General features: G+C 49.8%; 1 long non-coding RNA gene and 1 pseudogene across 2 annotated transcripts in view; one reads left to right on the top strand and one right to left on the bottom strand.

The window, feature by feature from the left end:
* Positions 1-15,787, bottom strand: part of LOC147902833 (uncharacterized) — a 42,058-nt gene that overhangs the window by 22,695 nt on the left and 3,576 nt on the right. The window lies entirely within an intron of this gene.
* LOC147902834 (uncharacterized) overlaps positions 1-15,787 on the top strand; it is a 66,907-nt pseudogene that overhangs the window by 48,351 nt on the left and 2,769 nt on the right. The window contains exon 7 of the transcript XR_015540835.1: positions 15,444-15,665. The product of XR_015540835.1 is annotated as an uncharacterized LOC147902834 (transcript). The remainder of the gene's footprint in view (positions 1-15,443; positions 15,666-15,787) is intronic.

The following is a 15,787-nucleotide window of genomic DNA, read 5'->3' as shown; positions in this document are numbered from 1 at the left end:
AGCATACACAACTGCATAGAGTTCTTTTTCTAGTGTGGGCCAACGATGTGGGCCAACGATATTGGGTGTCGTCTAGCTTCTTACTCTCAAAAGCTACAGGTCTGCCCTCTTGGAATAAAGCTGCCCTAATCGCAAAATCACTCCAACTCCATGACAATGCTCATCAAAGCATGATTGACCTCGGCCTTGGTTTTCCTGCTTGCTGCCCCAGTCCTCCCTAAAGAAGGCTGTCCCTTCTTGTCTTGAAGAGCCAACTTGACCCACCTTGTTAACATGGTACTTGATGTACCACTTGTATAACATTTCTAAAACAGTTGTAGCAGCATGCACCTCAGCATGTGGCTGCTGCTAAAGCTCAAATTCAACCATATCCAAAGGAAGACCATCCTCAAGTGGCATGAGAATGGGCTGCATGCTCTGATTATCATTAAGGGAAACATCTCAAATGATGATTATGCATCTAGTATTGGGATTCTAGAGTCTAAAATCCTTACTCTCACTACTACATCCAACAAAAATGCATTCGATTCCCTTGTCATCAAGTGACAAATTTTGACCTTTGCTTTTCTGAAACCAAATATATGCCACTGATCCAAAAACTCTGAAGTGACCGACCTTGGGCTTGTACCCAAAAAGCGCCCGGAATGAAGTAATATTCGCCTATTTTCTTGTGGGCCGTTTTTGCCAAACACTTTTTTTTAATTTTATTTATAGAGAAAAGGAACTTCTATTAATGCTTAAAATCCAACCATACAAATTGGCAAAACCGGAAGGTGCCAATCGTGGCCAAAAATAAAAACGGGCTGAGAGAAAACCCGCCTATTGCCAGAGATCCCAGCTCAAGATCCCAGCTCACTGCCTAGGGATTCTCTGTAACAAGGACTAACAACCATGGTGGTGGACTATACAGCCAGCGAATCCCTCGCGGCGTGAGATCATAAGATACACCAGCAAGCCAAGCCTTGCAAAAAAGTGCCCGCCTATCGTCGGTAGCTCGACAACCTGGAACGCTGCGCTCCCAAATGGATCGCAGCGTATAAATGATATCCTCCCAAATGGCAACCAGCATAGCCGTCGGAGGGACATGGTGCTAGCCCATGACCCAGCTGCAATGGGCCACCCAGATGTTCCAGGCCGTGATACTGGCCACCTTTTCCCAGACACTATCCTCTCTCGACTGAGGGAGATGGTGAGAAGGAGGGGGGACAGCCAAGTGAAGCTCAATGATGTGAATGCTTCGACCCTGTATCCAGTAAGCTGGCGAGACCGTGTCTATGGAGAAGGCGTGGCCCCCCTCTGTAAGCCAAGCTGCCATACCCCACGTGAAATCTCTCTGCGTGCTCTGAACCCGTGCCACAATCTGAAGCGCTCCGAGCCAGATCCTCTGAGCTACCGGGCAGCTCCATAAGCAGTGAGGAATAGTCTCCATAGCTCCGACTCTACATCTGTGGTAGCTGCCATCCACCTGCATCCGCTCAAGCCACGGGCCCACTAGGAGACCACCGTGTGCGACCATCCAGAAGAAATAGGATATCTTCCGCGGACGCATGCTAGACCACAGGCGAGCCCAAAATCTAGATCCAACCTCCTCGAGCACCTGCTGCGCACTCCAGTGTCTCTCCTGCAAAGGGGTCTAGGCCATTGCATCCATCCGGATGCGACGTCCTATCCCCGTGGTGTACAAGAAGAAAGGCACCTCCTCCACTCTCTCTAAGAGACCTGCTTTGACCGGCCATAACCACTCTCCGAGGTCCCAGTGTATCTCGTTGAGAGGGCATCCCTCCCATAACCATAGTCTCCAGCAGGGTACATCTAGGTCTGTGATGCAAGAAGGGTCGATTGACCACTCCTTGCCCAATCGTCCCACTACTTTGACCCTCTGCCAACCCACTTGGCCTAACAACCCATCCATCTCCTAATCCCCTGTGATTCAGGGCTGTAGTAGTCCACCCGGTCCCACATCATAGAACCGCGCGCTCGTGGGGGTTGGCGACTGCGGGCACAACTGAATCCTCAGAGGTACACCCGTCCTAGAGAACTTTCCTAGCCAGTGTGCTGGAGTGAAAACCTACAGTCCCTCCCTCCAAGAGTCCGGAATAGCTACCTCTATCTCCACCATCCTCTGGCCGGTCCCTCTCAGATGAGAAAGGACCTCCAATTGTGCCTCTGCCTCTGCTCGGAGTCTAGACCATGTCCACAAGGAGCCGGGCCGCTGTCCCACTGTGCCCAGCCAATGTGTAGCCGCTGCCCTAGCATCAAACCATCCTGGTCTTTGACCTCCGGGTGCCAGAGAAGTGGCTGGCATGCAAACTCCTCTGCATACCAAGGGCTGACTCGGATGAGACCTCCTGAGATCCGCGGCCAGACCCTCAAGAGACTCCTCATCGGGGGTGAGCCCTTCCCCGTGAGAGGGGCCTCCGAAAAGATCCACCTGTGGGACGATTGCCACCACTAACCACCTATGCAGGAGCAGTTTCCAAGGCTCCATGCCTGGAGTGAGACCCCTGACTATCAACTTGCCCAATAGGGCTCTGCTTTGCATCTCTGGATCTATAATACCTGGACCTCCCTATGCCTGTGGTAGTATCACTGTGTGCCACGCAACTCTAGCTCTGGTGTTGCGAGTGCCATCTGATCCTGCCCAAAGGAAGTTACCCACCAAGCGTCTCAATTGTCCCATGCAACCCCTATGAAAACACCAACAAGAGGCTATAAACCAGGCTGTGGCCAACAGGACCTAGTTAGCCACCAAGGCCCTGCCTGGCAGAGAGAGTTTGGCTGAGCTCCAGTAAAGAAGCTTGCGCCTCACGCTCTCAAGGACCGGGGCTATCTGCCGCTCTACGGAGATGTCAATGCCCACACGGCATTGCAAGTACCTCGTCGACTGGCCACTCTCCTGGGACTCCTTAGTCACACTGAAAGAAAACCAACTGATTTGCCCCAGTTGATCCTTGCCCCTGAGGCGGTGCAATAAACCTCAAGAGCCCCCCTGATCGCATCCAGGCTCTCCTCCGAACCCTCCACATACAAGGCCATATCATCTGCGAACTCGGAGTCCAGAAGCTCCTCCTCCTATCTGATCGGGAGCCTCATTCCTATGAGGCCAACCGTGTGCGACCTCCTACGCCTCCGTGACAAAGAGGAAGAGGAAGGGAGCCAGTGGGCAGCCCTGTCTCACGGAGCGGGTGAGCGAGGCCTCCCCGGTGAACCCACCAATCAACACCTGACTGGAACTCCCTGCATACAAGGCGGAGACCCCTCTGATCCACCTGTCTAAGAAGCCTAATCTCTGCATCGTCAAATCCAGCGCCTCCCAAAAGGTGAAGATGTTGTCGAGGATGCTACGCTCCTGGACAAAACCTATTTGTGTGTCATGGATGATGTCAACTAGATGGGGTCGGAGCCGCAAACTCAAGACCTTGGCTAAGATCTTGTAAGCGGTGCCAAAATGCACTTTTTATCCGGATCCAAGACTACACAGCTGCTCTCACGTGCTATGTCATGCACTTGGAACATGTGGACTTTTTAATCCAAACAGAGTGGTTTAAAACCCACGATATTTGGATTGGATGGAAAGAGCATACACTCTTTTTTTTGGATAAGGACTCCCAATTTTGTATTTAGTGTGATAATATCCCCTCTTCTCAGGGACCTACTGTATCTGCAATGCCACTTCGGAATATAATAAACACTTCTTATTATGATGTTATGGATGTATTCCGTGCTCAACTGCCGGAAGGTTTACCTCCATAACGGGCAGTAAACCATCGCATAGATTTAGTACTTGGGGCTCAACCTATTAGTATTCCACCTTATAAGATGAGCCAGCTTGAGGAGAATGAGTTAGCTTCACAGCTACAAGATTATCTGAATATGGACTCTATTTGCCCAAGTAAATCACCTTGGGGAGCACCTGTTCTCTTAAGAAAGAAGACAAATGGTTCGTGGAGAATGTGTATAGCTTATAAATGATTGAATAAAGTGACAATTAAGAATCGATACCCTCTTCCTCGTTCCAATGATTTGATAGACCATTTGGCAAGAGCAAAGTATTTCACTAAGATTGATTGGTTATCACCCACTCCGTATCTATGCTAAATACATAGATAGAACCGCATTCCAAACTAGGTATGGCCACTACGAGTTTCTCGTATTACCTTCTGGTTTGACCAATGCTCCTGCTACCTTCCACAATGATGAACGATTTGTTCCGAGATTTTTTGGGCAAATTCGTTGTCGTGTTCTTAGATGACATCTTGGTATATATAGCCGAATGCTAGAGGATCACATTGGGCACCTCTGGATTGTCTTAGTTATACTAAGACAACATAAGCTCTATGCCAAGATGAGTAAATGTGACTTCTTTATCAAAGAGATCATTTACTTAGGGGACAAGATTTATTCTGAAGGTTTCGTATCCAGAAGGTTTTGGAATGGCCCATCCCTCAGACAGTGTTTGTTCTTTCCTAGGATTCACGGTTTTTCTACGGAAGTCTGTGCATGATTATTTGAACATCACGGCACCCCTGACCAACATATTGAAAGGTTGTGGACGCATGTCTACCCAGCCGATCTCTTTGAATGATGCATTGAACAAGGTTTTTGAAACCCTGAAGTTAACTATCAAGGAAGCACCTGTTCTTGTATTACCCGATCCTACCCAGCCTTATGTTTTAGAGGCCGATGGTGCACAGGGTCATCCATTATGGTGGAAGGCCATGGAAGCTGAAATTAAAGAATGTCAACTGGGATTTGGTTGATCCATCCATTGCGAAAAATAATGTGGACACTAAATGGATCAATAAGATTCGATACCATTCAGATGGGGCTAAAGGCTATCTTGTTGCGACGATGTATACACAGGAAGTATCACCATTTGGTACTTCTCTCAAGAAATAAAGTATAATCTTTATTAGAATTGACTTCGGTCAAAGAATATAGACTTTGGTTAACTAAGAGTAAGTTTTATTGTTTTACTTTTGCTTTGCATTGGTAAAAGAGAACTGTGGGGACGCCCACAAGGGACTAGGATTAGTCCAAGAACTAGGAATGCATGCATTTTGCTAACCTCTAATGGGTTAAAGTGTTGGAATTTGTTTGTGCAATGTGTAGGACCAAAGAGAGTGCAAAAAGGACCCAAGATTGGGGAGAAAAGCACAAAAAGCAGGTCCCACAAGACTCTAAAGCAAGGACAAGGGGGCACCTCTTAAAAAAGAGAGCCCACACGACTAAAAAGACGCCTAAATCCTCCAATTTTTGCTAGGCCTAGTCTATAAAAGAAGGGCCCTAGGCCTTCTAGATGTATTTAGAATTGTACTCAGCTTCATGCCCTTCTTAGAGTCAGTTGTACAAAGTATCTGTACGGTGCTGTACGCTTGTATGGATAGAGTGTGCGCCTATGTACGGCACCTGTACGAAACATGCAACTTGGGTTGCATGCAAAAACTGAACGCGCAGGTGTACGGAATGTACTGCCTGTACGGATTGCATGCGTGGGAGCTGTATAGTAAGTGGTCACACGTGCAAGGAAGCTGGTCCAAGGTCTAAAAGCTTGCAGGAGCTGGCTGAGAGCAGGGAGCTGGGAGCAGGTCCGGGAAGAAGCACCGCTCTAATACCAAATGTGAGTTGGAGAGGGAGAGAGAGGAGAGTGTGAGAGCAAGAGAGCAAGAGAGTAGGAGAGTGAGAGCTGAAAGCAATAGTTGCAATAGAAGAGTGTGATGCAACTGAAGATTGGGATAGGTTTTGTCTAAGTGACAAAACCTTATCCTTCACTAACCGTAGTTAGTGAACTAACTGTGGTTAGGGAAAAAAACCTCTAAAATGAGGGAAAAGTGCCCCTAACCTACTTATTACATTACATTGGTCACTGCTAAATTATAACAATAATTCTAACAGGGTGGCCAGCCAGAAGAAGTATGAAATCTTCCTCGGCTGCAAACTGGACCACAACCGCATCCAAAACATCCCGGGGCACTCTTTGGGTCACCCAATGCCTCTCCCTCGAGGGGGTCCACCTCGAGGAGTCCACCTGAAGCCTCTTGCCAATCCGTGTGGTGTAGGAAAAGAAGGGCATCTCATCCACCGGCTCAGCTAGGCTGCCCCTGGAGGGCCAGAACTACTCTCTCGGATCCCACTGGACCTCCCTCAGGGGTCTACCCTCCCACAGCCAAAGTCACCATCTAGAGGCGTCTTGCTCTGAGAGACTGGGAGGGTCAATGTGCCACTCCTTCCCCAAACGTCCCACCACTCTAATCATCTGCCAGTGAATCCCATCAAGACTCCCATCCATCTCGGGGTCTCTCTCAGTGAGTGGCTGAAGTAGGCCTCCAGGTCCTACACAGAAGAAGTCGGGGTGCGTGCTGCCTCGTTGCATCAACATCCTCAAGGGAACACTAGTACGGGAAAATTGCCCCAACCGTCTGCTGTCTCTCCAAATGTGAAGTCCTTCCCACCAGGACTCAAGAATGGCTAAGTCAATCTCGCCCATCCGCTGCCCTGCCCCTCGCACATGCGCTAGGGCGTCAAGCCTCGCCTCTGCCTCCATAGGTAATCTGTTGCAATGGCCAAAGGACCCTGCTAGACCACTGTCCCACTGTGCCCAACCAATGTGAGTCCGCTGCCCGAGCATACTTCCCTCCTGATCTTTGATCTCTGGATGCCACATAAGGGACTGGCGCTCAAACTCCTCTTTGCATCTGGGCGGAGCACGGATGAGACCCCCTGCCAGTCTTTGCCATACCCTGTGAAGGCTCTTGAATAGAGGGGAGCCCTTCCCTGTAAGGGGGGCCTCTGAGAAGATCCATCTATGTGAAGGCTACCATTGTCCCCCAGTGCATGGAGTGTTCCTTAGAAGGCCTCGCTGTAAGAGGAGCTTCCAAGGCTCTGCCTTGGGGTGAGGCCACAAACCACCAACTTGCCCAGAAGGGCTCTATTCTGCATTGTCGGATCAATGATACCCAAGCCTCCTAGTGCCTGCGGCATGATCACCGTCTACCAAGCTACTCGGGCTCTAGTGTTCCTCGTGCCGTCTGAACCTGCCCCAAGGAAGTTCGGTACCAACCGTCGAAGCTTCCCAATGCATCCTCTATGAAAGCACCAGCAGGAGGCGATATACCAGGCCGTGGCAAGAAGGACCTGGTTTGCCACTAAGGTGCGACTTACCGAGCAGAGTTTGGCCAAGCTCCAATAGAGAAGCTTGCGCCGAACACTCTCAAGGACCGGGACAATCTACTGCTCTGCTGTAATGTCAATACCCACCTGGCATCCGAGGTATCTCGCTGTTTGGCCCCGCAGTATCCATCTGAAGCCAAAGTCACTCCCCCACTCACGGATCTCCTGTGTCTCCTCAAAGCCTGTGAAGAAACCTATAGATTTCTTCCAGTTGATCCGTGCCCCCGAGGCCTCATAGTAAATAGCCAGGGCGTCCCTGACTCTCCCCAGACTCGCTGTGGTACCCTCAACATACAAGGCGTGTCATCTGCAAACTTCAAGTCAAGTTGCTCCTCCTCCTGTCTGATTGGGATGTCTGATTGGGAGCCTTAACCCTGTGAGACCCGCCACCTGTGATCTCAAGTAGTAACCCAAAGCCTCTGCCACAAACAAGAAGAGAAAGGGAGCAAGTGGGCAGCCCTGGCCGCTGAAACTCCTCTGACCCATCTGTCTGAGAAACCCAATCTCCTCATAGTGAGCTCTAGGAAGGACCACTCCACCTTGTCGTAGGCCTTCTCAAAGTCCAAGAGGATGGCCAGCGGCTGTGACTCCTCCCTAGATCAATCCACTGCCTCCTAGAACGTGAAGATGGTGTCCAGGATGCTGTGCTCCTGGACAAACCTAGACTATGTGTCGTGGATGATGTCGGTAAGATGGGGCCATAACCGCAAACTCAAGACCTTGGTGAGGATCTTGTATGCAATATCAAGCAAATTGATTGGCCTCCACTCTCGGATGTCTGACCTATCTCCCCCTTTCGGGATCAAACAAATCCACCCCTTGCTCAAGGACTGAGGGAGAAAGCATGTGTCAAAAATCTCCTGGCAAGCTAAACGGAAAGGGGTGGAGATAATCTCCCAGAAGTTTTGGAAGAAGGCCGGAGTCAAGCCATCCTCACTTGGGCACTTCTGGGTCGGGAGAGCCTTGAGGGATTCCTAGAGCTCCTCAAGTCTGCTGCATAAATCCTGCGAGACTACTGTCGGAACGTGATCCCAAACTAGCTCTCGGGCCACAAGACCAGCTGGGGTCATCCTCTCTATCTGAAAGAGCTGGCTGTAAAAACCGGTGGTCATGTTTAGAATCTCCTCCGGGTCAGTGTGCATGATGTCCTGCGAGTCCCGGAGACGCTGCAGTTGTGTGCCTGCTGATCGGGGCCCAATGGTCTAAAAGAACTACTTCGACATCCTATCCCCTTGTTGCACCCCGGGAGAAGTGATAGGAGAACTCAACCCGCCGCAACTCCGTGTCCTGAAGCTCAAGGCGAGCGCTCTCGAATCCGTCACTAAGCCACTGAGAACCTGGTCCTGCTCCCTGAGCCTCTCGATGGAGGTGAGGTCTCTCCTCAAAGCCCGTTCACGCTCCTGAAGGGTCCTCCTCCACCTAAGGGCGTGAGCCTGCAGCTCCTCACTGCTCCTCTGAATTGCATGGGCCACCCATGTAGCCCAGCCCTCGCATGGTGTCATCTCTGACTGCTCCCAAATCCCTGCCATGACCTGTTGGATCTCCTCATGCTGCAGGAGGTCCTGTGGAATGCGGACCCCCTTCTGGGGGAGACCTCGACGGGGCTGATCCAAGTGAAGTACCACTGGAGAGTAGTCTAACATCGTGGTACCTGCCAGAATCCCGGTAGATCCGCCTCTGTGTAGTGCCCAGTCCCCAACATAGAAACGGTCTAGTCTCTCTAGCAATCCATCGTGTCTTCTCTGTCCAAAGGAGAAGAGAAGGCTGTCAAGTGTCCTGCTGAAATCTGGTTGTCTCCACGTGTCGCTGCCACTGATCATGAAAATGAACTACTCCCAGGTGCTACGCTCTGCTGCTGGCATCTCAGAGAACGAGGCGCCGCCCTGCTTGTCTTCCCCAAACTCTAGGTTGTTGAAGTCACCTCCAACAATCCAGGAGTCTATATCTGGAAGACACTCTGACAACCTCCTCCAAAAGGCCGGGTGGTGCTGTCTACACGCTGGGGCATACACGTTCAGGACCCCAATCTTGGACTCTGCTGTCTGTACTCCCATCCAAAGTGCCTGTCCTGGAACGAGCTCGCCCTGATCGTAGACCTCTGTAGCCAAAGTCTGAGACTGAGATGCAAATCCCTCCGCTCCGTCCTACTGCGGGGGACTACTCCTCTAGACCTCTCCCTGGGAGAAGGTGATGACGTCGTCTGATGTCTGTGGTTGAAAACATGTCCACTGCCCTCTGCAACTCCTGCCGGAGTATTAGGTACTGCGGCTGGCTACGAACACGGTTGTGGAGCCCATGTACGTTCCAACTCAATATGGTCCAGCTCGTGAGGACGGGGGTGTCGGGAACAAGGACCTCTTGTGAGTGGGTGCCTATCCCAGATAGATTGCCTTGTGTGACTTTGCCGGGGGTTTGGAGGGCGAGTAGTCGGTGTCTGTGCGGTGCTGTACTAGGGTGGATATCGGCTCAATACCGATCTTCCATGCCCACTTCATCATGAAGAAGGCTTCGACCCCGAACAGCTCCGCACACTTTTGGATGGGCCAGAAGTATGCCTCCTCCACCTTTGCCTCCAACGGCAATCTGATCACTCCTGTCGCCAAACCGCACATCGGCTCCTCGCGTGTGAAGCTCAACTGAAAGTTCACCTCCGCGCCATGGGTATGCTAAAGGTGCAGTCCGTGTGGCCCCATCCACTCGTCCATCATGAGTGTAATCTGATTTCCCAAAATAGCATCAAACACCTCTGTGAACCACTTCTCCAACCCTGTGAAGGCAAACTGAAATCTCCAAACGGGGTGTGTCTGAGATCCCACTGCATTGATCAAACCCCCCTTCCGGGGCTGAAGGACCATGAGCGTTACCTCCAGTGGTAGAGGATATGAGTCCGGAATCTCCAGATAGTTCTAGGGTCTTGACCTCCAGAAGTCCTGCGATAAGGCGCGCCCAGGTTGGAGGTTGGGAGCTGCTGACCGGGAGGACGAGCCTCGTCCCTCAAGATTCCTTCCTAAACACACCTACTGCTGCGATGAGGAAGTAGAAGGAGGCGTCATCGTTCCCTTGCCTGTTGGCAGGGGTGTCGAGGCGGAAGAAGCTGCTGCTGAGGTGGAGAAGGGGGCGGCAGGAGAGGGAGGGGTAGGGACGCGGGGGGTAGAGGGAGGGCAGTGGGTGGTGAGAGTGACCATAGAAGGGGGGGCTGAGGGGGGGGGGAAGGGGGCGGGGGGAACCATGGAGGGGGAGGAGAGGTGGAAAGGAAGAGGGGGAGGGGTCTGGAGGGGGAGAGGGAGGGGGAGGAGGAGGGATAAGGACGACCTCAAGCCCCCCCTGCTGATCAGGCTCGTTGGGGCTCTCGATCCGCTCCTCCGTGGCCACCGTCGGGCTAGTGTCTACGGCTTTCGCCATTGCCACATCTAAAGCTCCTGGGGCTCGTTGTTGCTGCAAGGGTGGGTGCGGAGCCTGAACCTCCGAAGCTAGAGGATCGTCTGGATGGGCGGTGGCCCCTGTCACTGAGGGAGGTGGCTCCTGCTGTTCCTTCTTTGAGGCCTCTCGGTCAACCCTGTCCCTCTCACTGTGATTAGCCCTCTGCCTGCGGCGCTTGTGGGCTTGCTTGCTTGGTTTCTTTTTCTTTTTATCCTGGGTCTAGTCCCCTTTTGAGGTAACCCATGGGGTCTAAGACTCCTGCTGCTCCTGCCTGAGAGGGCTCCTGCCTGAGAGGGCGCTGAACTCGGGCCTACTGACTCTATCTACTTTACGGAGGAGGGGGGGGGAGGCGCACGGGGGCAATCTCTGGCGAGGTGATCCATCTGTCTGCACCGAAGACACTAGCATGGTAACCCGGAAATATCCACCCTCTGGCGAAGTGTGCCCCCTTCAAGGGTCTCGAGAAGGATCAACTCTGGGAGGGACTCTGGGCTCTCAACCACCGGTCTGATCCTGGGGACTCCATCATCTGCTAGACCTGAGGCGGCCGACTTTGGCGGGGACTCAAGCACTGTGCCAAATCTCCGATCAATGGAGGGGAGGATGGCTCGATACTCCTTGGGGAGCCCTGGGAAGCGGAGTGTAACCGGAAAATGTGGAACATGGTGTGTCGTATCCATGTCCTCCACTGTGAACCCATGATACCAAGGAAAGAGGTAAACAAGATGCAGGCTAAGGAGGATGGGGCTCTGCTCCACAAGTGTCGAGGTAGTGTCGGGGGAGCTCAACTGGATGAGGAAAACGCCTCTTCCATAGATGGTGACCTCCTGGATGTGGTCTCCCTCTAATGCCAAGCTCACTTGGATCCACGCTTGCACCTATCTCCGTGTGTGAGGCCCACAATTCTGCCCACAAGCGCCTTGTCCTAGACGGACGAAACTGCCTGCTGTAACTGGTACTTGTCAGCTGGGGAAAGAAGAACCTTAACGGCTATGGGAGTCGAGGGTGCTGCCAAAGAGCCCCTCTGCTAGACCAAAGGTCACCACCAAGATTTTCTTTCACTGTGACAAACACGAATGCTCTCGCTGCAGGGAGGCAAATGAAAAAAGGGAAAGAAAGAAGGACGTCGAGGCAAGGCGTGACAGAGAAGAGAGGTGGAGAGGGCGGCAGGGAAAGTAGAGGGGAGAAGAGGAAGGAGGGAGCAAGGGGAGGAGGAGGAGGAAGGAGTGACGGAGAGGAAGGAGGGCGGGAGAGGCAAGAGAAGCGGAGAAGGAGGAGGGGGGGGCGCGCTGGCGGGGGGAGGTGCGAGGCGGAAGGGAGGAGGCCGGGAGGCAAGGAGACGAGAGAAGGTGGGGAAGAGCGGGGGCGGAGGAACAGGTAGGGGCGGCGGAGCGGGAAAAGACAGGGCGGGGGGTGGAGGTGGAGCGGGGAAGCAAGGAGGAGACGGAGTGGGGCGGCGGAGCAGGAGAAGGCAGAGCGGGAGGTGGAGGTGGAGCAGGGAAGTAGGGCGGAGTGAAGGCAAGGAGGGAGGGCGGCGATGCAAGGAGGCAATGGGCGGCCTACAGGCCGTCGCACGTAGTCACGTATCGACTAGAATTTCCCGAGACTTGGAAGATTCACAATGCTTTTCATGTGAGTCTTCTCAAAAAGTACCAAGGAGCCCACGGAACTAATACAAGAAGAGCCACTAGCGGTGGAAGAGATGATGGAGGCCTCCAACGAGAACAGATTGTATACCACACAGAAAGGAAAGGGCAAAGAGCCAAGGACATCCATAGATACCTTGTCAAGTTTAAGAACTATTCGGCATTTGATGCCAACTGGGTAGATGAGGACTTCCTTTCAGAATATCCTCAAGTTTTGCAGTTGTATCCGGAAGTTAATCCGGAAGTTAATCAGTTCAAACTGATTAGAAGCCAAGGGGATGTCACCATTTGGTACTTCTCTCAAGAAATAAAGTATAATCTTTATTAGAATTGACTTTGGTCAAAGAATGTTGACTTTGGTTAAGTTTTATTGTTTTACTTTTGCTTTGCATTGGTAACAGAGAACCATGGGGACGCCCACAAGGGACTACCACAAGGGACTAAGATTAGTCCAAGAACTAGGAATGCATGCATTTCGCTAACCTCTAATGGGTTAAAGTGTTGGAATTTGATTGTGCAATGTGTAGGATCCAAGATTGGGGAGAAAAGCAAAAAAAGCAGGTTCCACAAGACTCTAAAGCAAGGACAAGGGGCGCCTCTTTAAGAAGGGGACCCACAAGACTAAGCAGGCACCTAAAGCCTCCAATTTAGGAAGAAAATCTTAAAAGCTTGGTTTTTATGTAAAAGTAGCTTTTTGCTAGGCCTAGTCTATAAAAGAGGGGGACCCTAGGCCTCTTAAATGTGTTCAAAATCGTACAGAGCCAGTTGTACAAAGTATTTTCTATTGCAATAAAGACCTTTAGGGGGGGGTCAAGCCCTTATTTCTCGGCCCTAGTGCTGTGTTTTGTTCATTTGCTTCGGAAGGCTGATCTTGGTATCGGCAAAGGTTTCAGGAAGAAGGGATTGATTGTGAGGAGACCTTTCCGGGATTGATGACAACCTGTTCTATCATTTCTTAGCTGCACTTTATGGATGGTCGGTTTTTAATATGGATGTAAACCGCCTTCTTGAATGGGGATCTCAAAGAAGAGGTTTAGGTTCAGAAGCCCCAAGGTTTTGAGGTTTTAGGACAAGGGCACAAGATATGGAAGCAAAATAAAGCACTTTATGGGCTGAAGCAAGCACCACGTGCATGGTATCATTGTCAACCTTGTTGTCAACTGCTTGACACTTGCCACACTGAAAACCTGAGTTGAAAAGTGCATCTGCATCATTTAGTATCCGTTCCAGCTTTGTATCAAGAGTGTCTATGGAGCAGTGCCACCAAAAAACGCATTTCGCCCAAGTGGAACGCCTAGAAATGTTTCTAGGTGAAACGTTTCACCGCATTGGGCGAAACACCCTAGCACAGGCTGTCACCTGTGTCTTGACTCTTTTGATTTGAGAGTTCTCAGTGTGTGTGTGTGTATCTGAGAGCTCTTTTCAAAGAGAGAAAGAGAGAATCAGGAGATAATTATATATGTTTAATCTATAATTTATATAAAATACATGTTTTAACCCGTTTCTAGACGAAATACCTGGTAAAATCTAGAAACATTTCTAGAAATGTTTCTTGTGACATTGCTATGGAGAGAAATAGAAGCTCACCTAGAAACATTTCTAGAAATGTTTCTTGTGACATTGCTATGGAGAGAAATAGAAGCTCACTGGTGTGATAATCTCTCTTGGATTCAACACATTGTAAATTTGGGTATGGATTACACCCATTGATCCAGCTATAGAATTTGGCATACTGTAATTTGCTGAGTTTTTGGTGTGAGCTACTTGCAAGCTGTTTGTCAGTGGTGGGAGTAACTTTGTGCAACCTTGTATGTTCTGAGTTGAGTGATCGATCTTATTGGTTCTGATTTGGTTGGAGCTCTTGTTGTGTTATTCTAATTTGATTGCTTCAGTGATTCAAACTTAGTTACTTTTAAATTTGTTGTAATGAATGTCTTTTCCATTTGTGACATTCGCAAGCTTCAAGGTGGTAATAACAGTGATGCCACATCAGAGCTTCCATCCTCTCCATTGGCTCATAGATTTTTATGTATTGGTATATCTGTGATTATGACTATGTCGTACTCATCTTGGGGCTTGGAGGCTCCACCCTTTCAGCTCATTGATATCAAGTTCCTTCAGTCTCATAGACCCTTTGGTCTGCATACAGCCATGAAGAAGCAGAAGGAATGAAAACCTGGAGGTTGAAATAATAAAAGATGACCCACAAGAGAAAACAAGTATAGAGCAGGCTAGAAAGGGGGGGAAACCCTGCTCACAGGAATACTAAAAAGGAGGGTTAAATTTGGCAAAGCAGGAAAGGAAAAGTAAGGGTGGAGGGGCAAGAGGGTGGATGAATGGATATTTGGTCACCTCTCCTTTTGGAGTGAAGCAAGGTATAAATAAATAGAGGAAGGGAGGGAATGGTAAGAGAAGAAAGTGTAGGGGGAGGAGTTTAACTGCAGAGCCCAAATTTACTGAGGCTAAGGCTGCTCGGGCTAACGGAGTGGCATACGAAATGATAAAAACTGGGACAGAAGGCCACTAATAGGATTCACCTTGCAATGAAAGGCTTGATCTAGAGTAGGTGAAAAGGAGAAGGAATATGGTAGGAGAGAAGGAAAGCAGGGTGCAGTTGGGGCATAACCAAGGGTGAGCGCAGAGGGGAAGAGTAGATATAAGGAAGATGGAAGTTTTCTGTTGTATTGAGCCACTTCTTTGAAGAGTTGAGTTTTTTATTCATATTTGAAGTAATAGCCGTGGGCTGGTCTTGAGCAAATCTTAGTTGAGATTCTTTGCTTGCAGCCTTGCTGCTGTATCCCATATCTTCAAACTGGCATTTTATCTGTTTATGTATCCTAAGACAGCTCAGCTGAGCTGTCACACTAACGTTACTTCTATTCATCATTCACCTAGTCTTAGATTGGATACTATCCTAGATACAATATTAAATCACTGTACGAAGATTCATGTTTGATAGATTTGTTACTTTTACGGAATGCTTTGTATGAGTTTGTAGATTAGTAATACTCTGAATGAACTGCTGAAGTAAAAAATTTGTAGCAGCATTCTCTTATATTTATTCTATAGGGGTATCATGTAAGGCAAGATTGATAGGAAAAGAAAAAGAAAAATTTTGTCCTTAAAATGAGTATTTAAATTTCTGTTTTTCTGAAGGCAATAGCTTTGAGTTATGATTTAAGGAAATGGTCTCTAAAATGTTTGCAGCTTGAGAAAGGAGTGTCTTCAGGCATCTCAGCAGGGCCAGTTTCAGGTATTAATTTTCCACCCCCAAGACCAAAGCGCAAGCCAACCCATCCTTACCCACGCAAGGCAAATGCCCTCTTTCCATTCAGCTCAACAACATTGGTGGAGGCATCATGTCCTGCACCGCTGTCTATGTCTTCATTGACACCTGCTGGATCTTCCTCTGTAGATTTGCCTTTCGAGGTAGTTCTGAGCCTACTCATTCTTAATGTGCATGAAACTTTGCTGGGCCTTCATTGATTGATTGTTGTGAAATGCCTCTCTTCCTATTAATTGATCTAGCTTGCAGCACGGAACCCTTATAA

This window comes from Dipteris shenzhenensis, chromosome 4 (assembly GCF_047967505.1).
Source record: "Dipteris shenzhenensis isolate YYH24624 ecotype China chromosome 4, Dip_SZ_1.0, whole genome shotgun sequence".
NCBI classification, from domain to species: domain Eukaryota; kingdom Viridiplantae; phylum Streptophyta; class Polypodiopsida; order Gleicheniales; family Dipteridaceae; genus Dipteris; species Dipteris shenzhenensis.
This window is presented reverse-complemented; position numbering and strand designations above follow the sequence as displayed.